We start from the raw sequence: 27,485 nt of genomic DNA on the forward strand, positions 1-27,485 counted from the left end.
GATAAGAAAATATCTGTTCTAGGATCAGTGGCTGGGGGGCTGGAGATGATATTAAGGACCTGTCGGAGGTGACTGAGTTCAGGGTCAGGCCCTCGGGAGCCATGAGGTGGGAATAAGGTCGACCCAGGCTACCGCACAGCAGAGCCTGACACAGAGTGAGAAAGAGAGCTCTGCGTATGCCGTTTTAGCACCAACACTGTACTAATTAAAAAATTAAAAACTCACATATCTAATGCTTTTGGCTTAGCCCAAGCAGAAAGGACCACAGTGGATTTAGCCACCCTCACTTCAGGCGTCAAATGGCAATGACAAGTTAGTTAAGGTATTAAAGTCATTATAATATAACTAATTAGCCATTATCTTAAGCTGGTAATTATACCTCAATATGTTTAAATAGGTTAAATAAAGTACTAAGTTGTAATGCAAAGCAATTACTGTATAACGTGCACACTGGTTGCTAAGTGTTCTCTCTATGGATAATTGTAGAGCAGACACGGTTAACTCTTAGTTGTAGAGTCTGGTAGCCACGACCCACCAGCTGCGTGTGAATGATTGACTCTCGGAAGAGGCTGTTGCTCTCGTATGGAGCTGTCAAGGTCAGCGAGCGCACACACGCATACACGCGACACACATCCTCCAAGATATCCAATAATATATGAATACACGGATTCACAGTACCAGAATGATTCATCTGTAAATCAATGTTCCCATTTCCTGTTGTGAGCCCCCCTCTTTTCCCTGCAAGGTTCCTGTGAACAGAAAACGAGAGCTTGAACGAGAGATCGGTGTGTGTGCGTCACTTTTTTTCATTGTACGTGTGTTTGATTTGCGCAATCAGAGCCTATTCACACATTTCCCGATCTCCTTATTCTACATCTCCGCCAAAGATGACTGCGAGTTTCACGGCGCGTCCATTTTGCTGCATGCTGGTCTGGTGACGGCAGCTGTCGAAAGAGGCCCTGACTAGTGAAGCCATTAGGTTGGAATGGAGTCACAAAAGATGCACAAAGCACAGTAGGGGATATTGTGGCAGACACGCATGTCGCACTTGTGGCTAGACTGGCTGTCATGCTGTGTTTGTAAGGCGTGTCAAATGCAAAACTCCTGCAGCAGTGATTGTAGATGCATGCACTACACGTGAAGCTGTATCATCATCCAAGTAATTCAAGTCCAACACACAACTATATAAGAAATCAAAATTCAAAGATGGAGTAATGTGTAATATTTGGAATTGTTAAATACTCCCAATACTTCCCAACTTCATGGTTAAAAAGAGAGACAAACGTAAATAAATGAACGTGTACATTAACATTTAATCATATTTGATGATCAACAATTTTTGTCAACAGAAATAATTCACCATTTTAATATCACATTCATCTTTGTTTTTGCTCCTAGCTATAATGCAAATTGGCTCAAGAGATGAGCACAATTAATTTTGCCATGTTGTTTAGTTTATCTAAAATATCTAATTATTCATTTCCATAGAATGATTTTATTTATTTCTCTTTAAGAAGATGCTTAGTCTGATAATGAACTATCACGGTTGACATTTTTCCAATTTATATTCGGTTGTTAACGGAGCATACTATGCTAAGTCAATATCATAATACTTGTAGCATTCAGGTTTAATGAAGACCGCACAATCACAACACATGATGCATTGAGAATGGGCTTTTCAATTTCATTAATTGTTATTAACAAAACGCTGCATGTGATGTGATGATGGTCATTTCATAGTATTAAAGTCTCCTCTGTTATTTATTTGCAGCAGTGTGATTTTAATGAGTTGCTGTCCTTTATTTAATACAGCAACGTTCGAGTTCTGTTACTAAAGTTACACTAATAACATGGAAAGTTTCAGTCTTCTGATACAAATCACATCTAATTCAACCTAAAGTCTCATGTGTAGTCTTAGTGTAATCCATCCCGTTTCATTTGGCTGTCTTTCAAAAGGTGCCGTAAGAACATGGTGTTCTGTGATCACTGGTATCACTACCATCTCTAACTAATCACCTCGTCTCTGTCTTCCTCATGCTCTCCCGTTTTTTCCTCCACTTTCACTCACTCTCCCCATCACTTCACATTTTCGACCACCCACTGCCTTGTCAGTGCTAATTGCGCACGACCAGTCCAGTTGAGGAGGGAAAAGTTGGAAAATCAGTGACAAAGCCATTAGTGCTTTATTGGGGAGAGCTAAAAGAGTTAGCGTTATTCTACGGATCCAATCCCGTCAGTCACATTTGGAAAATTGGATTCCTGAATAAGGAAATCCCATGGGAGGTGGGGGGGGGGCTGTCCATCTGGATCAACGTAAGACACTTCTTCTTCATCTTCTTCTATTTCTTTCCTCCTCCATCTTTTTCTCTTTTGGTGAGGTTCTGTTCTCACTTTAGTGAACCAATAGGGCCATAATAAGTATTGATTAAGCTATTAGCCAACATTGCCCAGGCACTGGCAGATACTGTGTTTAGAATCAGTACATCAGGAGTCTGTCACACCATGTCTCACTCACGCATACAGTTTTTAGGGTTAGTTAGTTAGTTAGTTAGGCGACTAAACTACTATTCTCTTATCCATTACCCTGGCGGTCTTCTACCTCTCCATCTAGCTCTCTTGCTGAACTCCAATCAAGTGAGAACACAGTCCAGAATACATGGTGTTCCAGTAAGATGGGTGTGAGTACAACACACACGCACACACACTTAAATACACACACAAACGTGAAGAATCAGATAAAAGAGGCTTGATTACAAAGGACAAGGTCATAGGGAGGGGTGACACAGGTTTGGAGCTGAGCTATCAGAGTCAAGCATCACGCAAAGACCTACAAGTATGTACACACTCACACAAATACATACACATTCATGGTTTCAACATGAGGCAGAGAAAGGAGCTTTTGAATAAAGAAGAAAATATTTGCATCGAGTCAGGATCCTAATAAGTGTGTGTGTGTGTGTGTGTGTGTGTGTGTGTGTGTGTGTGTGTGTGTGTGTGTGTGCGTGTGTGCATATGTGTGTGAGTGTATGTGGTGGACAGAGCTATTGTGCGCCTTTAATCACTTGACTGCGTTACACTTCAGTAGCGAAACGGTAAAATAGAATAGTAGAGAGACAGACGGACAAGTATTAGATTTAGCTGCCACCTAAACTCAATGACGCCATGTTTTGAATATCTTTTCCGGAAAATCGCCTGATTGAGTGATTTCCAATACACTGTCGGGACAAATTACCTCCACTTAATAAGATCCTTGGTGGAAGCAGAGGACGGCCGGAGAGGGGGAAGAGGAAACGACAAGTATTAATTTGGGATTTTTCACAAACTGACACTCTAGTCTCCATCCTGAGACCCTGGGGCTGTGTGACTTCTCACCCCTACGTGCGCGCACACACACACACACACACACACACACACACACACACACACACACACACACAAACACACCCAACCCTCAGTCTCTTTCCGTCTCTCTCCATCCCTCCTCCTTCCTCCTGATCATGGAAGAAATTCAGTGGCGTAGCAATTACCTAAGTCTTTTATCAGTCATTTCAAAGGAGGAAAATTAGAGCAATTGTGTCAGGATGGTCATATGGGCAGAAATTGCACACTTATTGGGTGCACTTACGCCTGTGACTCCACTGCCTGCAATGATGGAGCCCATTGTTAGCGGACGGTGCCTTCGAGGCCGCTGATTGGGGCTGAGAGCAGATGCAACCCCCCCGCCCCCACGCACACGCACCCCCTCTCCACCCCCCTACTACCACCACCACCTCTCCAGACCCCCAAAACCCATCAAGCTTTTGTCCTGATTCTGCAGCTTCTCCTTAATTGAATATAAATTACAGCAGTGCTCTGGTTTACACCGACTATCATCGAAGTTAAGACAGAACCACCGTCTTCTTTGACAGATAATTCATTTGACCTACCTCCACTTGTCCTTCTTTGCCCCTTCTCCTCCTACACTTCCTGCTCAGCTCTTGTTTTTCAACCTGCAGCAGTTTAGGATGGTGATGATTTTAGTTTCAGATATTTTCACTATCGATTTGCTTCACTGTAGGGATGTTACGAGAACCGACACTTTCGATACCTTTCGATTCCAAAATAAAAAAACACAGACAATGGCTATTTTTCTGAGGCACCGGAGGCACCAAAAGCACCGGAAGCACCGGAAGCACCGAGGCATCGTAAGTTTTGGTGCAGTGTCTCTCCCAGAACTAGTGAGGCCAGTATAGCGAGTGTTCCATTCATACTTGCATTCAGAAGTAGGAGGTCACGAAGAAGTGGAGCTCACATGGCATAACAAACCCCATATGAACTACAGCGATCGCTTCGCCCCGACTCGTTGATAAAGTATGTACCAAGAGTTGTGTATGGAAGTACTTTGCGTATGAGGCAGATGACCATGGCGTTATCATCAATCCACAGAAACCACGATGCAAACAATGCTACCGCAGTCTTCCGACCACGGGAGGCAATACATTTTTCCTCAAGCAAAACTATAAAGACAGATCAGATAGGTGACATGCTGTTTAACATTATAATGAAAAACTAAGAAGGATGCATTCATGGGACAGTTTTGGTACAGCTACTAATTCAGGGTGATTTTGATTCATTTATTAACAACATCCGAACATGTTGTAATCATTTCTTATAGGTAGGTTTAACTAAATACTTTTGCAAATGTTTTCAAATATTCTTATATTAAATGTTTCAAAATGAACCATCTCCACCACCATGTCTGTCACAATGACTGCATCTACTGTTAGTAATAAGGTGTGTGTGCATGCGTGCTTGTGCCAATGTGTGCATTCTGTGTATGAATCTTAAGTTGTTGCACTATGACCCATTGTTATACTGTATTCTGTTATGTTATTTTCTGTATCTCTGTTATACAGTAGAAATGGAATTTTAATATTTTGTAAATTTGCTAATAAAGATTCATGTTTAAGTAAATAGGATCTAATCCAACTATTGCATTTTTGGTATTTGTGATGTCTCTACTTCACAATATGTTGAGAGGCTTTTGTTTGTAACAGCTTATTTCTTACAATTACATCTAATTAATAGGGAAAAGTGCATGTTAAGAAACACACTGCTTGAAGGAATAACAAGAATTTTCAAATTTTTTTGTGATTGTGACCTTTTTCTGACATTTATTAAGCCACTGTTAAATTTGGCGACCCAATGCCTCAGCAAATGTCACCTGTATCAGGATCTTCCAGCCAAAATCTACTGTAAATGGTGTTGAAATCCAAGTGAACACAGAATCCTCTGATTCAAACGGTAAGCATGTTGAAACATTTTTACCCCTGCTCGACCCCAGAAGATGATAGGCCACTCAGCTAACGAGTGAAGCCTCTATCTAATAGTAACACTGTCTGCTTGCAGGGATCTTTCCCTAAATGCTAACTAGATTCAGGCAGTGAATCCTAGCAGTAAATGCGAAGTCTATGGCTTAATCGTCGACTCTAGCCCCTTCGCACCACAGGGAGCTGCCAGGCCTCTCTATTCCCACTCCACTGGCCACACATCTCCACTCAATCTGTCTTAGCATATTGATTTCCCAGCTGTCTCGTTGGTTCCTAACATAATTATGGCTGGCTGTGCTAGGGGCACAGGCACAGGGCTAATACATTTACACCAGGCCCCATCAGCGCGGGCTTATATTCATGTCATTGGGAGAAGCAGGAGATTGGATGCCCCTAAGAGGCAGATCTACTAAGAGAATTTGGGGGGCTTTGCTCTAATGAAAAAGGGAATTAGCTGGCTCGACCTCCGTCCCATTGCAAGATCAATAGCAACGTCCAAGAAAATATTCAGTGGGAAATAAAATGAAGGGAAGTAAAGTGACACATCTGTTAATAAAGATGTGTTATTACATTCTGTTTGTTTATGCTATTTTCTCACTTTTCCCCTTCGGACTAGGCTTGCTGCTGTGCTGTGAAGCTTTTTTTTCTTTATATAATTACAGAAATACAGATGAGTGGTGGCTCTTTGATCCAGACATCTGTTTTCCTTACTTACCAAAGCATATGAACTATAGGCATATATACAATACAGTATATCTGTTTATTTTTCTCTCCTGACACTTGTCTGTGGCTTTACAGAAAATATCTGTGCATACAACCTTTTTATTCGATTCCACACCCAGGATAAAGCAGGAGAGAGAAAAAAAAAACCTTAAGGAAGGGAAGAGAAAAGAAGGTCACAGTCTATCTATTTCGATGTGCCTAATTGTTGTCAGAAGCTGACCTAAAACGCAGAGACAGTATTTTTCAAAGTCAAGGATGAGGTAGAGGAGGGGTTGGCAATTCATCACGCTATCTCCCATCCTCCTCCGCCCACCGTCCGGGACCAGCGAAGGTCTGCTAGTTATTTAATTCCATGGATCAGGCCCTTAATGGCAAACTCCAGCCCCATAAATTAGACATGCGCTCGATTAGGATGTCTGGGCTTTAAAAACTAGTCCTACGTATGATACTGACATCTAAGGTCATCCAGGCTTCCTCAGATCTATTGCAATTAATGATCATTAGGAAAAAAACTGCAGTGGAAAGAGATGTCTGCCAGCACCTTACAGGTTGTTGTAATAAATATAGATACATGAACATGCTGATCGTGCTATGCTTGAGAACACATTTTATGTACTAATGTTAAAACTGATCGCAATTGGCTAAAGTGCTTTCATGAATCAAACTTGAATACTTGAACAATCACTGACACTGGCTTGAACAAAAGTCATCCAATTTCCATTCAAAATTATACAAGTGAATATTTAGCACTAATAATAAGGCTTCTTTATGTAATTTCTGACACACATGCTGTTATTGCAATCAAAGGTATATTCTTTTTTACTTGAAATACTTCACTGGCCTGCACAAGAACACGACTCTGGTGATTATTGTACACAGAGCGTAAGTGTGTGCACTATAGTCAGCTTGTGCACAATAAAAAGGCCCTGACAGTGTGGGCTGTGATTAGCATGGTGCTGGGCCAGACAAAATAGCTTCTATTGTGTTCTTTGATGGACATAAATATATGTAACACATTTTAATGGCTGTAACTTTATTTACTTGGGTAAAATTACTATTGTATTCAAAGTTAATCATCAGGGCCCCCACTTCACATCATAGCAGCAGCAAGTCTTTCAGGGTTCTTATAAACTGTGCATGACTGAACGAACAATGTAGCCTTTGCTTTTCACTCCTAGTTCTGTTTTATTTCTAAAGGTGACGGTCAGGTTTTTTTTCTTTTGCAAAATTTCATGTTTTTATTTATTTATGTATTTATCAATCTTTTATTTATTTTTTTTGTATGTGTCTCTGTGGCATTTTGGACAGTCCCAAGCATTTGCTGACAGTTATTTTGGCTCCTGGCAGCGCAGACATTGACTGTCAACGGGACGTCTCCTTTCTTTTATTCATTTCTTCTTTCCTGTGATAATGCTGCTGAATGCAAGTCAGCCTTTTCTCCCTGGAGGTTGGTGAGCTTGGGGTGGGTGGGGCAGTGGGGAGGACAGTGATGGTGGTGGTGGGTGGGTGGGTGTGGGGTAGACAGAAGGGATGGTGGAAAAAGGCTGCGGGGAGGGGAGGGGTGGTGGTGTGATAAGACATGTCGGTAAGGTGCAGTGTGGTGGACCATCTCATTTTTTCTCTCTCTCTTTCTCTCCACTGTGTGTTTAGCTGTAAAGTGTGTGTGTGTGTGTGTGTGTGTGTGTGTGTGTGTGTGTGTGCGCGCGCGCGCGTGCGTGCGTGCGTGCGGAGGGTTATTCAGGAGGACAGTCTCCTGACCATCAGATCAGCGTCTGTTCTGATATTCCTGCACTTCCTTAGCCTGAAAAACACAACCACAGGCTCACTGAATGTGTGTGCACTTGTGTGTGTGTCTCTGACATAATAATCCTTACTATATATACATATATATGTGTGTGTATGAAACAGTTAGTATATATCTTTATACACAACAAAATGTGTGTCAGAGCTTGAAACAAAATCATAAGTGCTCAGAATGTGTGTGTCTGTGTGTGACCTGTGTAAATGTATATTATCGTCTGTGTGGGCATAATTGGGATGTTGCATGTCAGGGGAACACCAGCAGTTTTTTTTTGTTTTTTTTCCTGAGCAAGCCAGCCAGTCAGAGACCGTAATGGGTGTTTTTGCTTGATGAAAGCCTCAAAGCAGAGGTCCAGTGTCTGTTTTGATAAAGGGAATGTGCATGCCAGTGAGTGAACCCTGCATTGATGCTCGGATAAAACACATGATCAATAAAATAAACAGTACATCACCTCTATTAGTGACACAACACCAGGATCAAGGTATGTGGAAAATGGATGCAGGGGGGTTGGGAGCGCTGCAGAGGTTTCACATTTTTAGGCAGAATTAGATGCTGGGGTGGGTTTTGGAACTGCGTGATTACTGAACAGAAAGTAATAGGGAGCCAGGGACTGCTGAAAAAAATATACCAGCGAATAACAAGCTTGCCACGCTTTAGCTGCTAGAAATGACCGAAAACACATTTGTATTGGTGATTTAGCTTTACAATTACATACAAAATTCATGTTGAAACAGAAAGTAACATGCCACGTTGACAAGTACAACATAAATGGGCTGATTTGACAAAGTTGTCTGCTGACAACAGAAAGAAAAACACAAACAACTTGGGCTTAATGCAGATACTAAAAGCCCTAGGAGTGGGGTTCCTCACTCAGCCAAATTGATTTCTCTTTGCTCTCTTTTTGTTTACAAGGTGTGCAGATTAATTTGCAACATGCCCTAGCACATCCACTGCTAACCCCCACCCCCAACCCCACCATCCAAAATTAACACAGCTTTTTCTGAAAGCAGCGGAGATGAAATAATGACAACGATTAGATTACTATTCTTAAGGATCCATTAGTCAAAAATGACACCCAGGAAATCACACTGCATTCTACCCTAATGCAATAAGGTGCCAATTATAACACTCATGTGGAATAAGTGGGCTCCTCTCCCTCTGTTGGCTGAGAAGTACACAAATCATCATTACAATGTATTTCTTAATGCTATGTGCTCTGAGAGGCATTAAGAACAGACTAATAAGTTTAGCCCTGCAAACAGAGTGCAGCTGTGTGCTCCATTTTCTCACTCCTTTCCCTTCCTCATCTCATCAGCTTTCTGGACCTGTGTGCTTGTCAGTTGTATCGGCATTATGATGTTATGTCTGTCTCTTTGTCTGATTGTCCTTTCATCTGCCTTCTACTAGTCTCCTGTCTCTCAAGACCCAAATAGTTGTCACATCACAAACCCAGATATGAAATGAGTCCTTCTTTGGACACCGGCCTTCAATTGTTTGCCCGTAACTGAGTTCACTCCAAAAGCATGCACTGTAAAAACTAAGTACTTTTTCAACTTGGAACTGCATCTGGCATTTAGAGCTGTGTACAATTAAATTTTCTTTACAGTTCAACTGCTTGTATATATGATCTGGTACCTCCCTAAAAGACCTTGTATGCACAAACAACACAAGTAAACAGAACGGACCTAGGCAGCAAACATTCACAAAGTGTTAGGCTGCTTTAAGCCAACACTGATTTCAAGCCATGAGCTATAGGCTTGCAAAAAGCTGGCGAGCTAATAACATTGTCCGACTTTGCCACCAGTGGCCTGCTAGTGGGCTGTTAGTTGCCTGCCAGCTGGGAAGGGCATTAACTGCTAAAAAGGATCCTGTTGGGCGAGAGCAACTTTTCCAAACTTCATCTCATTGGATAAAAAGACAAAAAGAAGGAAAGCGAGTTTGATGGCAGTAAGGCAAAGCCATGGGGAATCTCAGACAATGATGAAAGCAAACTCTCGAAGAGCCACAAAACACCACACACCCCCTCCATTACATCAAGGGGCAAGCAAAGAGAATTATAATAACACTGCCTTTTCTTTTTTAATTAATGAAGACTGTTATTTGGTAGGAGGCAGGGCAAGCTGTAAGGGATCTTGGATGATTGGCAAACATCAAACAGAAATGGTGCCTGTGTTTGAGTGTGTGTGTGTGTGTGTGTGTGTGTGTGTGTGTGTGTGTGTGTGTGTGTGTGGACGTGTGTGTGTGTGTGTGTGTGTGTGTGTGTGTGTGTGTGTGTGTGTGTGTGTGTGTGTGTGTGTGTGAGTAAGCCTGCATGTTCACATGTATGCAGGGTGTGATTGTGTGAATATGATTGTGTTCGGCACATACAATATGTGTGTGAGGGTGTGTGTGAGGGAGGGTGTGTGTGTGTGTGTGTGTGTGTGTCTGCTTTTACTGCCTGTAAGGCCAGCTTGTTGCCTTTAGTAAATATGCCCATCAGCGGCAAGTGGACTTTAGGGTTTGTCTTTTTATGTGAGTGAAGCCTCTGCTTTTCTGCATTAACGATTGAAGAGGGGGAAATGAGGAGAGGAAAATATTATTCATACAACACATTATACAAGTTATGGAAACTTTGAGAACTTCTCCTGTTTCCACCGAAGGTGGTTTTAATAAGGTTCCATGGGAGTTGGTGCTCCACGGTGTGTGTGTGTGTGTGTGTGTGTGTGTGTGTGTGTGTGTGTGTGTGTGTGTGTGTGTGTGTGTGTGTGTGTGTGTGTGCGTGTGTGTGTGTGTGTGTGTGCATATCATGAATGTGTGTGAGTTTGCGGGTACGTGTGTATATCTCATGTCTGAATGAGTTTGTTCAGTGGTGGGGCGGCACGTGGTATGTATTACACATCAAAGAAAGGTCAGGCTCAAACACAGAGTCAGGCTAAAGGTTAGGGCACGGCTCTATATAGAACAGAGAGAAGGATGGGGCTTATCAAAGCTATCACTTGGAGAGAGACTGCTAGAGGTCACCAAACCCTTGACACGACGTACAGATCTAATGTCTTAGCCAAGGATCAATACGACTACACACAGACAAACTAGATAGGCTTAACATCAGTGTAGCCCCACAAGCCACTGAAACCAAGCACTCCCTCCCTAAACTACAGTGGAAGATGGAGAGAAAAAAAATACAAGAAAAGGATGCGAAATGAAATGAAAGAGACAAATAATCAATTAAACAAGAGCAGAGGAATGAATAAAATAAGGTTTCTTTGGATGCAAAAGAGAGCTGGAAAAAGTGTTTCTTCACAATTTTGAAAATTTGATGGTGATTTTTTGGTGTGCATGCTAAATGTATTCAGAGCATCAGATGGAATAATGCAGTGAATAATGCAGATGAGAGGTGTTGAGAGATCGTTTCAGTGGATTAATAAGCATCAAATTTGAGCTTGAACATGGATAGACAGAGACACATATAGACAGATATCTAGATAGATAGCCTATTGATTGATCACACCTTTATTGACTCACTCTTTCTCATGGACTCAGTGGCTAATCAGTTGACTTTCACTGTGCTTGTCTCAGGGCTCTACAAAAGTGAATTACTTTCTCTGACAGTTAAAATGGCTACGGTCTGGGTAAAAAAAAAAGAAGAGGCGGCATCATCCTTCTTCCTTGTGACTTCCATTCTCCTCTGCGTTCCTGAAAGTGACAGGACGCAGTGTGTTTTTGCTTACTCATCAATATTTCAGAGCACTACACATGGAATGCTCCAGTGACTTTGAATATAGGGCCCGTGTGTACACCTCTTCTCTCTTCCTTAGTGATATGACATCAAGTAATGCGCAGTGAAAGTTGAAAAACCAGTGCATCAAGGTCCCCCCCTCCGTACCTAATGAAATCTGTGAGGGAATTGCTGGAATACATCGGAGCCTTTATAAAATCAGGCGCAAGGAAACATAGAGGAAATAAAGGATATGTGAAAAGGATTGGTATTGGGAGGTAGTAGTTCTGGAAAGGGAAAAGGCTAAGCATTTGTCATGGAGGGTCTGTATTGCATGTAAAGCTAGAATCTATACACACATACGTATATGCAAAGCCACAGTCACACATGCATATTGATAGTTCATTCAACCTTATTCAGAGTGTCTGGAATATCCATCGTTGAAATTGCTCCCATAGACAGACACTTTTTTTTATTAAAAACACCATCTTAAGAGAGTAAAGTGGGAGGATTCACTGCGTTTAAGACTCTGCTGTCACTTTTTTCACAACAATTGAAATTTATGGAAGGGTTGCGTTTGTGAAAATTGTTTTGTGCTTGTGCATGTTTTTGAGTGCACATGGATGCTAAAGCACGTCTCTGTGCTTATGAACGTGTGTGTGTGTGTTTTTGTGTCTGTGTGTCCGCAAGCGCGTGCATGTGTGCTCTTGTGTGTGTCATTTGAAGCACAGAGTCCATTTATCAAGGACAAAAGGGCCCCAAAGTGTCAGAGACTAATGGATGTGGCCCCATCCTCTCTTTCCCCCCGTTGTGATCATCCTCAGAAATTAATTAGAAATAACGAATAGACGGTCTTTTTTCACTCCACTCTCATTTATTACAATGGTAATTGCTCTTCCCTCATTGTAGGTTAAGTCTTTAAACACTGTCTTACATCAAGACATGCTCATTCTTGCCATCTATAATTCATGATATACTTTGCACCAAGCAAAGCTGTTAAATATTTAGTGAATCATTGCCTTAAACTTAATCACCCTCTGATAAATGCATGTGTTTTTCCCCTTGCTCTACCCCACTCGCTTTCTGCTCCCCAATCAAGAGGATACACACTTCAACTAGTTGTATAATCTATTTTTAATTTCTCTATCAGAAATTAACATAACACAACTTAGCATAATGCATTAATTACAGTACATTGTTAAGTGCGACATTATGTTTCTGTGAAACAAGCTATTATCATTGTACTTCATGAAGTATTAAACCTAATCCATATTTAAAGAATGCTAAAACATTAATTTGCTAGACTTGCTGCTTATGTCTTTTCTCATCAAACTCAATTTACTGTTAACTAGCACAAACTCTGTTTTATACTGACTTTCTGTTTAGCCTGAGAGAGTTTTTACTTTGGTGAAAAATGTGAAACACTGCTCCTATTTTGTTGTCACTAAGGACACTGCAGTGTCACTGGATCAATACAATCTTTATTTCTTATGGACAGAATGAGTGGTGGTGAAGGCAGGTACCCTCGGCCAAGCTACTGTAGAAAGCTACTTCACACTTATACCCTTTTCCCACGAGTTAGCACATATATGTAGATTTTTTAAATGGAACAAAAAATAGATGATTAACTCCTTTCCCAGTAGACAATTATGCCTTTTCTGATGTGTCATGTCCGACATCACTAATGCACTGGAAAACACTGTCCGGGATAGTGAACAGTAAAAAGCACCTTGGAGTCTAGTGACGTGTTGCGGTGGTTACTTCTGTTTTATATCTGTTACTTATTCAGTCTCTTGTTCAAACTCTGTGCCAACTAATGAAACAATGTCTGAATGCTGCTTGCATTTTGACGGACGGAATTTGTGACCGAGCGATCACGAAGTTACCAACAAAGGCAACAAGAATCAACTCATCGCGGCATCTACCCGGGTGTCATTTTTCCATCACTGCCGATCTGAGCTGGAGCCAATAAATCCATGTGACTACTGCCGAGTCATTTGTCATAGGAATGATTGCTGTTTGTAACCTTTCCTACTAAATACAAAAGTCAGATATTAGTGGATGTTAGTAGGTTTGTTGTCCAGTGGTAAAGAGGGTTTACACAACAAGAGCATTGATGTTTTACAGAACAACATCAAGGGTTACCTGGAGCTGAAACAACTTACTCCGCATCTTTTTTCATAATTGTTTGTCAAACAAAGAGTTTGAAGAAGTAAACTTGAGGGTGAACTTTGGCCCTTAATACACTGTTTTCCGACAGACCAAATAGACCAAACAACTAATTGATTTGATTATTCAAAATAAATTATTGTTATATGAAGCGATCATGAAATTAGTAGTTACTTGCATCCCTGGTTTTGTATTGAGGCTTGTTTTGAGACCAAAACCTGTATTGTCTTCAAAGCCCCTTTAAAATATAAATTGTATTAGATATTCTTCTTTAACGTACATTTATGTGTTTCTTTGACTATTTCACCTCCCATTTTGTTCCGAGAGCAATTCAACACGTCATCTCTTTTTTGGATCGCCATCTGCATTGTTAAAAATATTGCTGTGTTTTTCTTCCCACAAGGACTTTCTAAACCCAGTTTGGATTTGGTTTTAGTGTTTTATTACTATTTTATAACTTGGATCTAGAAAACCATATCAATTGATTCATCAATGAATTGCTAAACATTCAGTATGTTCAGCTGTTAGCCAGCTCTTAGGTGTAGTTATCATTTCTGTAATAGTTCACCAGGGAACAGCCTCCCCTTCCACTTTGCTGTCACTGAGTAGAAAAATGCTAAAATAAAACACACTTTTGAATGTATGAGCAGCTTCACTGAACCGCTCAGGATCTGTAGCGCAGTTACATTTCTTACTTCCTATTTTGACTTCCTGATTTACATCCTGACTGCCTGTCATTGGTGGCATAGATAATAAGCGGGTACTATAAACAGTCTTTCGCATTATCATAAAATCACAGATGTAAATACATACACACTCTTTCAACCCCACCTCCCTTCTCTCAAAAGACAAGAGTACATCTTTAGATTCTAAACACCTTCCTCTCTTCTTGTCTTTCCTCCCTCGTTGTGCTTCTTTCTTTCTCCCTCTCTGAGGCACTCCATCTTCCTGATGTTTAATTCATCACGCTTTTCCATCATCCTTTCACCTCTCTCCGCGGCTCTGTCAGGTAACAAACAATGAGTTTTTGATGTGAATAATTTAATGCGTGTACTGCAAATGCCGGCACTCTGCATTACCCATGCTGCACATTCGGCTGTCATTAAGACACCTGATTTCCCCCAAGATTCCTCTCCCCGCCTCGTAGATGAAAAGGTAACACACATGTCGAAATTTCTCCCCCTTTATATCTGGGGAGGAGGACTATATTTTTAGACAGGCTAAATGAGACAATGGAAGCTGTAAGCAGTGAAGAGAGAGACGATAGAAAGACGAACGGAAAGAAAGCAAAGGTGAGAGGAAAATTAAGAGGAGGGGTGGAGGGAGAGACTGTTTCCTCGTACACATTTTCTCGTGCTCTCACTCTCACCCAATGTCGCAGCATCAAACGCTAACCCTGCTTTCAAAAGCCAGCGGAAGCATTGATTCAATATTTTCTCCACCCCCCTACCCCCCCTCCCGCCCCTGTTGCTGTGATCCTGAAACTGCTCTCTGGCTAGATCTAGACGCACAGAGGGAAAATGACGGTGGGAACATCAAACGCAAACGTGTTGTGGATAATAACTGACACAAGCCTCCTCTCTCTTTCTCTCCTGTTTTTCCTCCCTTCTTACCAGTCCCTCCTTGCTCTTTCCCGAATCCCCTAGACATGATACATGCCATGAGCTCCATGCATATGTTGTGGTGACACCAAATGCCAAACAATTAATGGCTCAGCTCCTCCGTGCTTTTTTGGTAATGGGAGCATATTCATCTCCCGGGATCATACCTGTGTGTCTTATCTTCCTGTACGCGAGCGAAAAGAGGGGGGGGGGGGGGGGGGGGGGCAATGGTGGCAATAGTATAGGAGCAGCAGTATTATGTGAATTACAGGAGCAGGGCCAATACAGACTCATCTATCCTATTCAGCCTTCTCCCCAGCCATTCTGCAGACAGACAATCAGCGCACACTGGGAATGGCGAATGAGGATCACCTCCACTGGCAGCAGGGTCCTCCGTTTCATTAAAAAGGATTTTTTTTTTAAAAAGGGTGGAGGGACGAGGGGAGCGAAGAGAAGCATTGGGGAGTGAAGGGGGGTGGGGGGAGGTGACAGTGACTGAGATCTGGGCAGATATGAAGGCAAAGGGCAGAAGGTTTTTAAAAATAAGAAGGACAAGGATGGAGAACAGGAGGGATTCAAGGGGAAGGAGAGGGAAAGGGGAAAGAAATGAGGGAGATCTGGTCAGATATGAAGGCTCCGGTTAATATGAATATGAGGCAGTGTGGCTCTGTGATGTGGAAAGGAGAGAAAGAAAAGAAATAAAAAGGGTGCGATGCAGTGAAGGTGGGTATGGTATTAATAAGCCATTGTGGGGATAATTGAGGAAGGGGGGAGGGAGGGGGGGTTGGGTGCTCTGAAAGTCTTTTTAAAACCCAACTCTCCCTTCAGTCTTTGATTCACTTTCATCACCTCCAGTGTGGCCACGTTAATTGTGTGAAATCTGCAGGAGGGCCTTCAATTATTGCATCTCGTCTGTGGTCTTCATGCACAGACACACAAACACACACACATGGGACACGTACACACATACACAGGAAGGAAAGCACGACTTGGCCCACTTGCCTTATAGCTGGCATACACACTTAAAAAAAAATAAAAAAATACTCTGGAACAATTTGATCGTACACTCTGCACATACACACACACATTTTGACGATCCCTTGATTTTATCCAAATGACTGGGGAGAAGGAGAGAGGGGAGAGCTGATACACAATAGATAGAGGGAAGAAAAGCTGCAGAGACGGTGAAGAGTGTTGATTATTCCCTTTGTCTATTTTGTCATTAGCAGATGGGAGCTCGATAATGTAGTAGGTACCTAATGGCGGTCATACAATGGAAAATGAGAGAGAACCCCATGCATAATGACACAGTGAATGGATTGGAGAATTTATACATGTGTGAGCATGTGTGCAGAGTATTCTATGCACATAAAACTGCACACAAATACATTGATAAGGGCCAGGGTGCACCTGAATAGCAGTTCCTTAGAAATGCATGCATGTGTTCATGTGTGTGTAAGAATATATGTAAGGAAGATCAACTGAGGCTTTCACATTCCAGTTCCACAGCCTGAGACACGAATATTGAGGACCACTGTGATAATTACATCAATCCCTGTTTGTGTCTTTCTGTGTCTTTCTCGGTCTCTCTTACTCTTCTATTCCTCTTATCCCTTGCTTATAAACAAATAAATTTGTTATGAAAGACCCGTAATATATCATTCATACCCACACACGCACACATACACACAGCATTCACTGAATATAGACTCATTCTAGGTCATGGACGGCTCTAAGCCCTCTTTAAACCAAGCCTTTATTTCCCCTGTTGCTCACTGGGAGTGTGTTATAGAGTGTGTGTGTGTGTGTGCATGTCGCTGTTAGTGTGAGTGCACATATGTGTAGATGCTCATGTATACACACGGTACAATGTGAATGTAAAATGTGTGACGTTTGTGTGCACTTTGATGAGTGTTGGTGAGTTGGTTCCTTTGTCTTAATTAAAAGTGAGTCCCAGTCACAAAGCAGCCACTGGGAATATTTCTAATCATTTCCTACCTTTCACATCCCATTCACTCTTCTATATGTGATTACTGACAGGGACCGGAGATTAACTGACAGTAGAGTGTATTTGCGCATGATTACAGTTAGTCAGAGTTGACAGAAATAACTCCTGCAATGAGCAGAGTCACTGTTGGACTTTATTTTACCTTTTATCCTATAGGTCATTTCATATATGGTTTTTGGTTATTTCAATAAATAAATAGTCTATATGAAATGATCACATGATATGTAAGCCTATTTTGTATACCATCGATCATCCATCATCTTCAGCCGCTTGTCCTTAACGGGTTCGCGGGGGGCTGGAGCTGATCCTAGCTTACATTAGGCATGAGACGGGGTACACCCTGAACAGGGAGCCAGTCTAAGGCAGGACATGGAGACAGAGACAGACAACCATTCACACTCACATTTACACCTACGGGCAATTTAGAGTCATCAATTAACCGAACACTTGCATTTCTGTGGAGTTGGAGAACCTGGAGAGAACCTCCACAGACACAAGGAGAACATGCAAAGTTGACACAAAAGGGCCCCAGCCAGGATTCAAACCAGGAACCCTCTTGTTGTGAGGCGACAGTGGCAACCACCACGTCACTCTGCCACCCTTATTTTGTATACTCTTAGGTGTCCCATTGAAAATTGGAAGTTAGTATGTGCTCGTTGTTTTCAATTTAGATGACCTAATTGTGTATCGTGATAACCTAATATTTGATTTTCATCATGATACGATACATGATCATATCGAATTATCAGACAGACAGTTATATTATCTCAGTATTTTCTTAAAACATCAAAACCATACATCCCCAAAAGTCCTACCAGTGCTGAGCAAAAACAGGGAAATTACCTCTACACACACTGGAACACATATATGCTCATACAAGATATTCTTACACGCAGCACTTGCTGACATAAACCCCCCCCCACGAAAACACCTACAGGCATGCATGCTATACAAATCACCCCATATATTTTTAATGTCTACCAGAGGAGTACAAAGCACTAATAATCTGTCTGCTTGCCTTGCGTGATTTAGTGAGCAGCATATTAAAAACCAAAGCTATTCATTAATATGTAAACTAGTGTGCTGTCATTAATATGGGGTTGGGGTCGAGGGACCAGGGTGCAAAGAGGGGAGTTGTGGGGGCGATGGAGTCAAGGCTGCCAAGCCTGAGCTTGATTGAGTTCAGCAGCACCATTGGATAAGTGTGAGTGTGCGTGTACATTCGTATGTGTGTGTGAATGGTTGTGCATATCTTGTTGGCTAGTAAGGGTGTTTGTTTGAGGATTTGTGTGCATGTCTACGCGTGGGCATGGATTTGCATGCATCCTTGTGCATGTGCCTTATTGAGGTCTCCAGGTCCCCAGGGTGATTAAAGAGAATAAATATGCTTGATTACAAATGTCCTGCCTCCCCATCAACTCCCCTAATGTATGCAGTTTAATTGAGCGTCACGAGTAAAGTATGAGTTATGGAATGAACAGACAGGCCAATATCTCAGAAAGGCTGAAGAGAGGAGGAGGGGGAAGAGAGAGATACAGACAGACAGACAGGGAGAGAGAAAAGAGAGACAGAGAAAGAGAAATAGAGAGATAGAACAGGAGAGAGAGTAATAGCCTTTATTTTAAAAAAAAGTGACATGTAATCTTACAAAAAGCTGGTATCTACATTAAACACATTACACAATATTTCTGGAGTAATCAGTAACATCATCTGAACCATTTAATTATCAGGGATTAATCATTTTCATTTCTTAAATATTCATAACATGGCATGTCTCATATATATCATGAATTTTCCAGGATACAAATGCGGCTTTTTGAAAGCAAACCTTTGATGCAGACACACAATTTTAACTGTTTTTTTAACCGCTTGTCCCTATCGGGGTTGCAGGAGGGTGGGGTGGGGGTCTGTAGCCGATCCCAGCTACAGTCATCAAGGTGTCATTTTTAAATGCATTGCCCAGTAGCCATCCAGTAAGCTAACTTCCTAATAAGCCAATATTGTGGCTTATATTGTGGTTTATTTGGATTTCCTGTTGATTAAGTGTCCATTCTTCTATTACTTCTGTAAGTGAAAATTACATCACTCTATTTGTGCTAGCAAAATTTATCGTAGAAAAGACAACACTGAATCACCTGCTACCAGACACATTAAACTTTGTGTTGACAGAAGCAGACGAATCGGCCAAGATCATGTTTCATTTTTTTCTGGCCCCTCTGTCCATTCAGACAGATGTCCAGCTGGCCAGATCCATCACAACCATGAATCTAATGTTGGGCAGGTATAAGACAATGACTGACAGAGGACCTAACTAACGTAACTGGAGTTCCCAGTCCAACGCAGCTTACCAGGCTCACAAAATTAATTCAAAATTTAGTTGTGATCAACCTGTCAAACCAGGCGGTACTGATGAGATATGAATCAAGATTATGTTACCGTATTGCCTTTTTTCAGAAACACATGTTATTGTATTGTTTAGCTGTAATTTGAGAATGTTTGTGACCCAGCCACCATTACTTTCCTCCTTCAAAACTGAACAAGCACTGCCTCAACTTGCATGTTGCGTCGATTTGCTCAGTGTTACATCATTACGCTGCTCTGATTAGTTGTAGGTCTATCCGACTGCGTACAGTGGCACTTCTGTCTGCACCATTGATAACACCCCTTGGTAATCTAAAGTGAACTACAACACCCTTTCCAAGAGTCGGGATGCTGTGTAAAACGTAAATGAAATAGCTAATGTAAATTAGAATGTGATTATTTGCAAAACATTGAAGCCCTAGCTTAATTGAAAAATAGCACTAAGATAACATATCAAAAGCTGAAACTGAGAAATGTCCTGCAATGCCAGCAAGAAGTTTCAAAAAAGTTGGTAGAGTGGTAACAAAAGACTGGAAAAGTTGTAGGTCTCTTTAGTGGATGTCACTGCATGGGCTGAACAATGTTCGTTGCTGCATCCACAAATGCAAGTTTAAACTCTACCATGCAAAGAAAAGAAACGTATATAAACCAGATCCAGAAACACTGCTGCCTTATCTGAGCCTGTGCTCATTACGATGGACTGAGTTAAAAAATTGACATTATTTTTTGGAAATCATGGATGACACATCCTCTGGGTTAAAGAGGAGAGGGACCACCCGTCTTGTTATCAACAACACACAGTTTAAAAGCCAGTGATGGTATGGTGTGCATTAGTGCACTTGGGTAACCTGTACATTTGTGAAGGCACAATTAATGCTGAATGATATATACAGGTTTTGGAGCTGCCTAGTATGCTGTCAAGAAGACAATATCTTTTTCAGGGAAGGACTTGCTTATTTAAGCAAGACAATGCCAAACCACATTCTGCACATATTACAACTGCAGTGCTCGGCAGTAAAAGAGTGCGGAACTGGTCTGTTTGCAGACCCGACTTATACCCATGTTATGCTGATTTTCAGGTTCATACTTTCTAACAGAACATGTTTACATGCTTTAATGTTAAAATATATATATATTTTTTAAAATCTGATATCCGTCTCTCTGAATATATTATAATATTATATTGTCTAAAACACTCATTTCAGCGCCTGTCTCTTTGAGCCTCACTCTCCAGAAAAATCCCAGTCTGCATCTCTGCAGCGTCATTGCAGCCAGGGATTGACTGTATCGGCCCTTTATTGGCACTTTATACCCGTAGATAGTGTAGTTGTGACATGTGAATCTTCCTGATAGCTCAATTAAAGGATGAATATGGGCTGTGTGTATCTTTCTCTGATTGAGCGTTTTGATACTTTGATACACAGTATTTATACTGCACCTTGACCTGCTTTATAATAAAAAAAGATATGCAAGTACTCTACACTTTCTCTAAAATCATGAGTGAGCATGATCCAAAGTTTATAATGAATCAGGTAGGAAATCCACCCCATGTTATTTTTTACTAACTATTTTTTAACAAATTATAAACTATTTTTAATCTACGTTTATCACAAAGTGTCTAGTAGAGTGAAACTAAAATTTCCGTCTTCGTCCAGATCCCTAACAGCAAGAAAATGATGCACACAGAATCTGTGTTGCTATTCTTCCATTCTGTTTCACCTTGAGCACACACTTACACATAGCTGCACACATTCACTCACTCACTCACTCACTGAGGTTAGTCTAATTGGCTTATTGTCTTGAGGAGCCAGTGACAGAGGAGCCGGTAGGAGGCAGACTTTCATCGGAGGTTATTGAGAGAGATAGCTAATTTCCCCGTGTTATCCTGTCCGGGCCTCAGTGCTGCAAACATACAGCAAGCCCTCTCTTGAGGGATCATTAAGCGTCTGGCATTCTGACTCCCTCTCTCTCTTTCTTATACACACACACACACACAAACACACACACACACACACACACACACACATATATATATACACACACACATATATATATATATACACACACACACACTTCCTCTCTCCAGGTCAACAACCAAACACACAGAGCTAACCTTTAGAGGAAAGTGAGACAAGGCTTGTCAGGGCCAGGCATAGGTGGGAATGCACTGTTCTGCTCATCAACCCAATCCGACAAAAACTCACATACTTTGCGCCTTTGCATGCATTCACAGACACTCCACCCCTACCCCCAACGCTCACACACACACACACACACACACACACACACACACACACACACACACACACACACACACACACACACACACACAGGTCTGTACTCACATAGTAATACTCAAACCATTCATGTATTGAAGTACTTGCAGCCCAAATCATTAAATTGTTTGGGTGTCTACTTCACTGAATGTTCACCTCTATGCATTTTCTATTCAAAGGAAAAAACAGTTGCAATAGACTGTGTGTATATACCGTATATACAGTATATATATATATATATATATATATATATATATATATATATATATATATACTCTATATGGTGCATCCTGATATTGCCGCACACAGCATACAGTAGATACTCTAGGGTCATTCAGGTATTGGATACAGCTTCTGTCGAACAAAGTATTTTGAAACTGCTGTAAGGCTTGCATATTGATAGATTCTGGAGAAGTCAGTAGTATACAACACATAGACAAGAATTAACACCTACTGGCAGTTGAAAGATTCCAGTCAGGTTTGAGACAAGGACCTTCTTGCTTTGAAGACAACTGAGTTACCATAGCGCAGTCTTGCAATATTGTTATTTCTAATAGTGTTCATGGTCACCTGACAGGACAGATTAACAAAAATGTACTTTGTATTCAAATACAACAAAATGGAGGGATTGAATGGGAATTCCTATGACCCTAACCACCTTTACACACTGGGAGCGTTTTTTTTTGTGGAGTCACGTTGATCTGAGCATAATGCAACGTTGTTTGCAATGTTTACTCATTTTGCATTTTCATGTTTTTTTGCTTGTAAAGGCCTTAAAGAGGTTTAGAAAATGGATGGATGGATGCAAAGGAGGCAGTGAATGTTTAAAATGCAGATCTGACATGTTCCGTCAGTTGTTGCTATAATGCACTAATAAATCCAGAATCCGAAAAGTGACTGACCTAAACCAGTGCTGAAAACATTTATCGTGGATTATGATCTTTGTCTGAGTGAGACTGAGAACAGGTTCCCTTGTTCAAGAGAAGAATGACATTTGAGGGTTAGAGGGTTGTAGGGTTATTGAAGTGTGTGTGTGTGTGTGTGTGTGTGTGTGTGTGTGTGTGTGTGTGTGTGTGTGTGTGTGTGTGTGTGTGTGTGTGTGTGTGTGTGTGTGTGTGTGTGTGTTGGGGGGTGGGGGTTACAGGTCATAAAAAGCTGAGAACCCTCCTCTGGGGATTTAGGAGTAGGACTACGCCTTGGGAGAGATGGGGCACTACTAATTTACGAGCCCCTCTGCTCCTTGGTCAACAAAAATAAAACAGCTGGGGTGATTACTAATTCATTATTAACAGGCAGCATTATTTATGAGCGGCAAGAAGTGGTGCTACAGGCTGGAGGTTTCTTTGGTATCCGAACCAGACCAGAGCTAGGATGATGCGGTGAAGACCCAGCCTGAGGCACTCCAACTGCCTCTCTTGCCCAGGCCTGATGCACTGTCCCCTGGGTACAGGGCAAAAAGGGCTGGGGGGTGGAGGGCTGGAGAAGGCCGTCCACGACTTCTCTGTGGCCTGAGTTCCTATTATAAGAGAATTTCAGATTCCCATACAGATGGTATACTCTTTGTGTGTGTGTGTGTGTGTGTGTGTGTGTGTGTGTCTACACATGATCCTATATGCATACATACACTTTGACATGTCTATTCTATCAACACCTCCAAAGGCAAATCAGCAACACACGTAGCTAGCAAAGGTATTATTTCCTTCTAAAGCCACTGCAGTGACCAAAACAGGCCAAAAATTCAGCATACATTAAAAAAAAGATATCTGGCATGCATCAATAGTCATTGAATCACCGTTTTTTCGCCCACAATAGCACATTTCGAACAGGCCTGATGCTAGTCAGAGAATCAATCTTAACTGTGGTTTCTCCTAATCGCAGCCACATACTGTCACATTCTACAGAATTACGGAAAGCCACTCAACGGCAGAAATTCTAATAGCTTTCGATATGATGAGAATACTGGTATTTTTAGGCATTTGATCCATCCTCAGGTTCATGGATTTAAAAGCTTTTGTGTTATGGCTGTGAAATGATACATTTGCAGGCCTGCTTAAAACTCAATTTAACCGTAGCTGCAGCATTGCCATAATGGCTACCCTCTATTTCCAGAGCTCTCCCAATCAATAACAAATTGCTGAAAGCACAAATGATTCCATTTTCTGCTAGGGGGAAACGAGAATGATGAGAAAATAGGCGAAATTGATATGTGAGGGAATATTATCAATGCTTTAAATGTCAGCAGGATGAGGTACTATGACCTTTCAGGGCTGAGGGTGAAAAAAACACAAAGATAAACCCCAAAATGCAGACAAACAATCATTTTAATGCAACAAATGTGAAGCCTGTTAGCGATTATTCTTTTGTAGCAACGGATGTCTATCCAATATGATTGCTATCGAAAAGAATACTAGTATAACCAAAGTTTTCCTTGACTTTTTAAAGTTTATTCTGTTGACTTACGTCCATTTAAATCACCTTAACCATTATCACTTAGATGCCTGGTATTTGTATCTGTGCTGTGTTGGACTGTAAACCATCAGAGCCTGTGATGTTGGAAGAACGATGATTCAGGAACGACATGGTTAGAAGAGTTGTTTACAGCCATGACAAGCTAGAAGTTGAGGTTAGGAGGAGAGATATCCCTAAGTCCATCCCATGACTCACTTACTTGTGCCTATTGTTCCTTTTTCATGGAGTACATGCAGTTGACCAAAGTTCGTAAGATTCTCCTGTCTTGGGCTTTTCTTTCTAGCTGTTTTTATGTGAGCTCACTGTGCTTGATGTCAGTCTGGAGGTCCCTCTGCCAAGTGTTCATGGGCCGGCCTCTCTTTCTTGTGCCTTGGGGGTTCCATTTAAGGGCCTGCCTGGTGATGTTGGCACTGGGTTTCCAGAGTGTGTGGTCGATCCATCTCCATCTTCTTCTCTTGATCTCCTCTTATAAAGACTGTGGCCAGTTCTCTGCCAAAAATCATTGTTGCTGATGGTATCTGGCCAGAGGATGTGCCACCTCAGGTTGCTATTGATGAATGTTAGTACTTTTGTCATTGTAGTCTTGGTTGTCCACCATTTTTCTGATCCATAGAGTAGTAAAGGCTAAATATTAGAGCTAAAAAGTGATTTTTTTTCCTTGGGTGATTTATTTGGAGCTCCAAGTCCTACTGTACCAACAAATGAGTGAACATTTAATGCCAATATTTTTCTACTTCCTCACATTATTTATATCTTGTTAATACTTGTCATTCTGTTCTATACTTGTGTACCTTACCTATAGCATGAATGGACACTATGTTATTTGGCCCTGGTTATAACTAATATTTACCTGCATGGAGGCAGCAAATCAACAAAACGCCTATGCTTGCACACACGCACTTACTGGCAAAGTAACAGATGGAGGTTCCTAACATATTGAAACAACACTGACCCTGAAAATGCACTACAATTCAAACCCCACATGTTCTTTACTTTTCAGAAATAAAACATTTCTACATGTATTCTATACAAAGAAAACACAGTCAATCTCAGCTTTACGTAAACATGGGTAAGACCTCTGACCTTTTGATTGGAGTACTTATTTTTCTGTGTATAGGTCTCTTCAATAGTCTTGGCTTTGAAGGGAATGTACAAAGCCATGAGAATGAATGCTTAGCTCAAGGGTCATGTATACGGTTGGTATTGTTTGCTGTTTTTTTTTCATTTGCAAGGGCATGTTTGATTGGAATGGTTGAGACCACCGTGACTTTATAAAGGACATTGGGTGCCATGGACAGGTTAAATGGTTAAACTAGTAGAATATGACTGTATTCCATATCTTGGCAAGTGTAAATATATTTATTAAAACAATAAATTGGTTTATGTTTAGTTATGTGCTGAAAATAGCCACAAGTACTGGTTTTGGCTTTTCTGCAACCCTTAGAGAAAGGGTAAAAACTGCATTGAACGGAGGGCTATGCATGTACATGAAAAAATAATAGCAGTATAAGTGCTTATAGTATAAGTATAAGCACTTGATAGAAAGTTTCACAGACGTTATATTGAGTTATCTCCTTGCTCAATACACACTTGCTGCATTGCATTCTGGACTACTGATGTTACTGTCGCTAGAGAGAAGAATATGTGCTTCTTTTACAATAGACTCAAAAATCATTGCTGCAAGATGTTGCAAATTTGTGAGCCTGAACAATTCTGCTCTATTTTTAAATTAAAACATGTTACTTTGTCCTGGGAAATGTTACTGTGCTGCACAAGAATGACTATCAATAGTTCTTTTATTGACCGCAAACTCTCAAAAAAGTTGCAATTTGGTGCTGGAGTTTCAAGGTTGGAAACTGTGAAAAATTAATTAGTAGTCCCCACTTTTAATTATGAACGCAATTTGCAGCTACATTTGTTTGATATATTCTGTGAATACAGCATACAAATGTTAAAAAATTACAACAGGGTTGACTGTACGTAATTGCCAATATTATGTCTTAAAAGCATATTTGCTGCAAATAACTTTTATAATGACATAACATCCACAGATGGGCTTTGACTACAGTGTTGTATAGCATACTTTTATTTTTCACATTGCAAAAAGTATTATTATTATTTAGTATTTTCTGATGTGTCAAGTTCCTGGTTTGCATACATGAAAATGTACACTACAATCCAATTCATTATCACTTGCTGACGGCTTCTTTAAAGAGAAAAACAACATTGGATGGAACATTTGACTACTGTCATTCACTTTTGTGTCACTCATCCACGTCGGACAAACACCATCCCCCACAACTCCCTCCAACGAGTCAATATTATCATTTTTGTCATTACATGATTGTCTCACTGCACTGAACAAGGCCATGGTGTACTAATTTCTCATAAGCAGCAAAATAGAGCAGTGTGTATTGTCCTCATCAAGGCCCGTGCTCAGTAAAATCAATAATGACAGGGCACATAAAGCTCAGCCAAGGCCCTCTGAAACCTCGTTAGTCTAAATACCTCCAGGAAATATGTGCTAATAAATGAAAATAAAATTAACAGCGCCCACTCTGGCTCCATTGGACTCTGATCTGACCATTGCAAGGACGTACCCTGCAGTGTTTTAAAACCATCCTGGTTAATTATATTTTCTAATGTGCGGGGCCAGAACAAAATTAGAAGCATGCTAAACTTGAACCTGAAGTCTGCCCTGCCTCTCAAATCATGAAACCTTTGAACTTTCACATGAGTTCCTGGAGGCGAGTGACGAGTGGGAGGGGGTTGGAGGAAACAACATTTGTTGGAAAACAAGGGCGAGGACACAACGTGCACTTCATTTAATTTTGTATGGACATCACTTAACTATGAGCTTGAAAAATGCAAACAAATAATTTCAATATATTTTCCACAAATGATGGTAATTAGCTGGGACTGATTTTGATACATGCAAATACTTTACCACTTTAAAATCAAATACTTAAGCTGAAATTCCATGTCACTGAGAGAAGTCCAGCCAGACCCTTCGTGCTATGTTTTACACTCACCTCATTCATTGGACCAGTTGTAGAAAGCAGAATTTCTATAGG

This window comes from Echiichthys vipera (assembly GCF_963691815.1).
Source record: "Echiichthys vipera genome assembly, chromosome: 21".
Lineage (NCBI taxonomy): Eukaryota > Metazoa > Chordata > Actinopteri > Perciformes > Trachinidae > Echiichthys > Echiichthys vipera.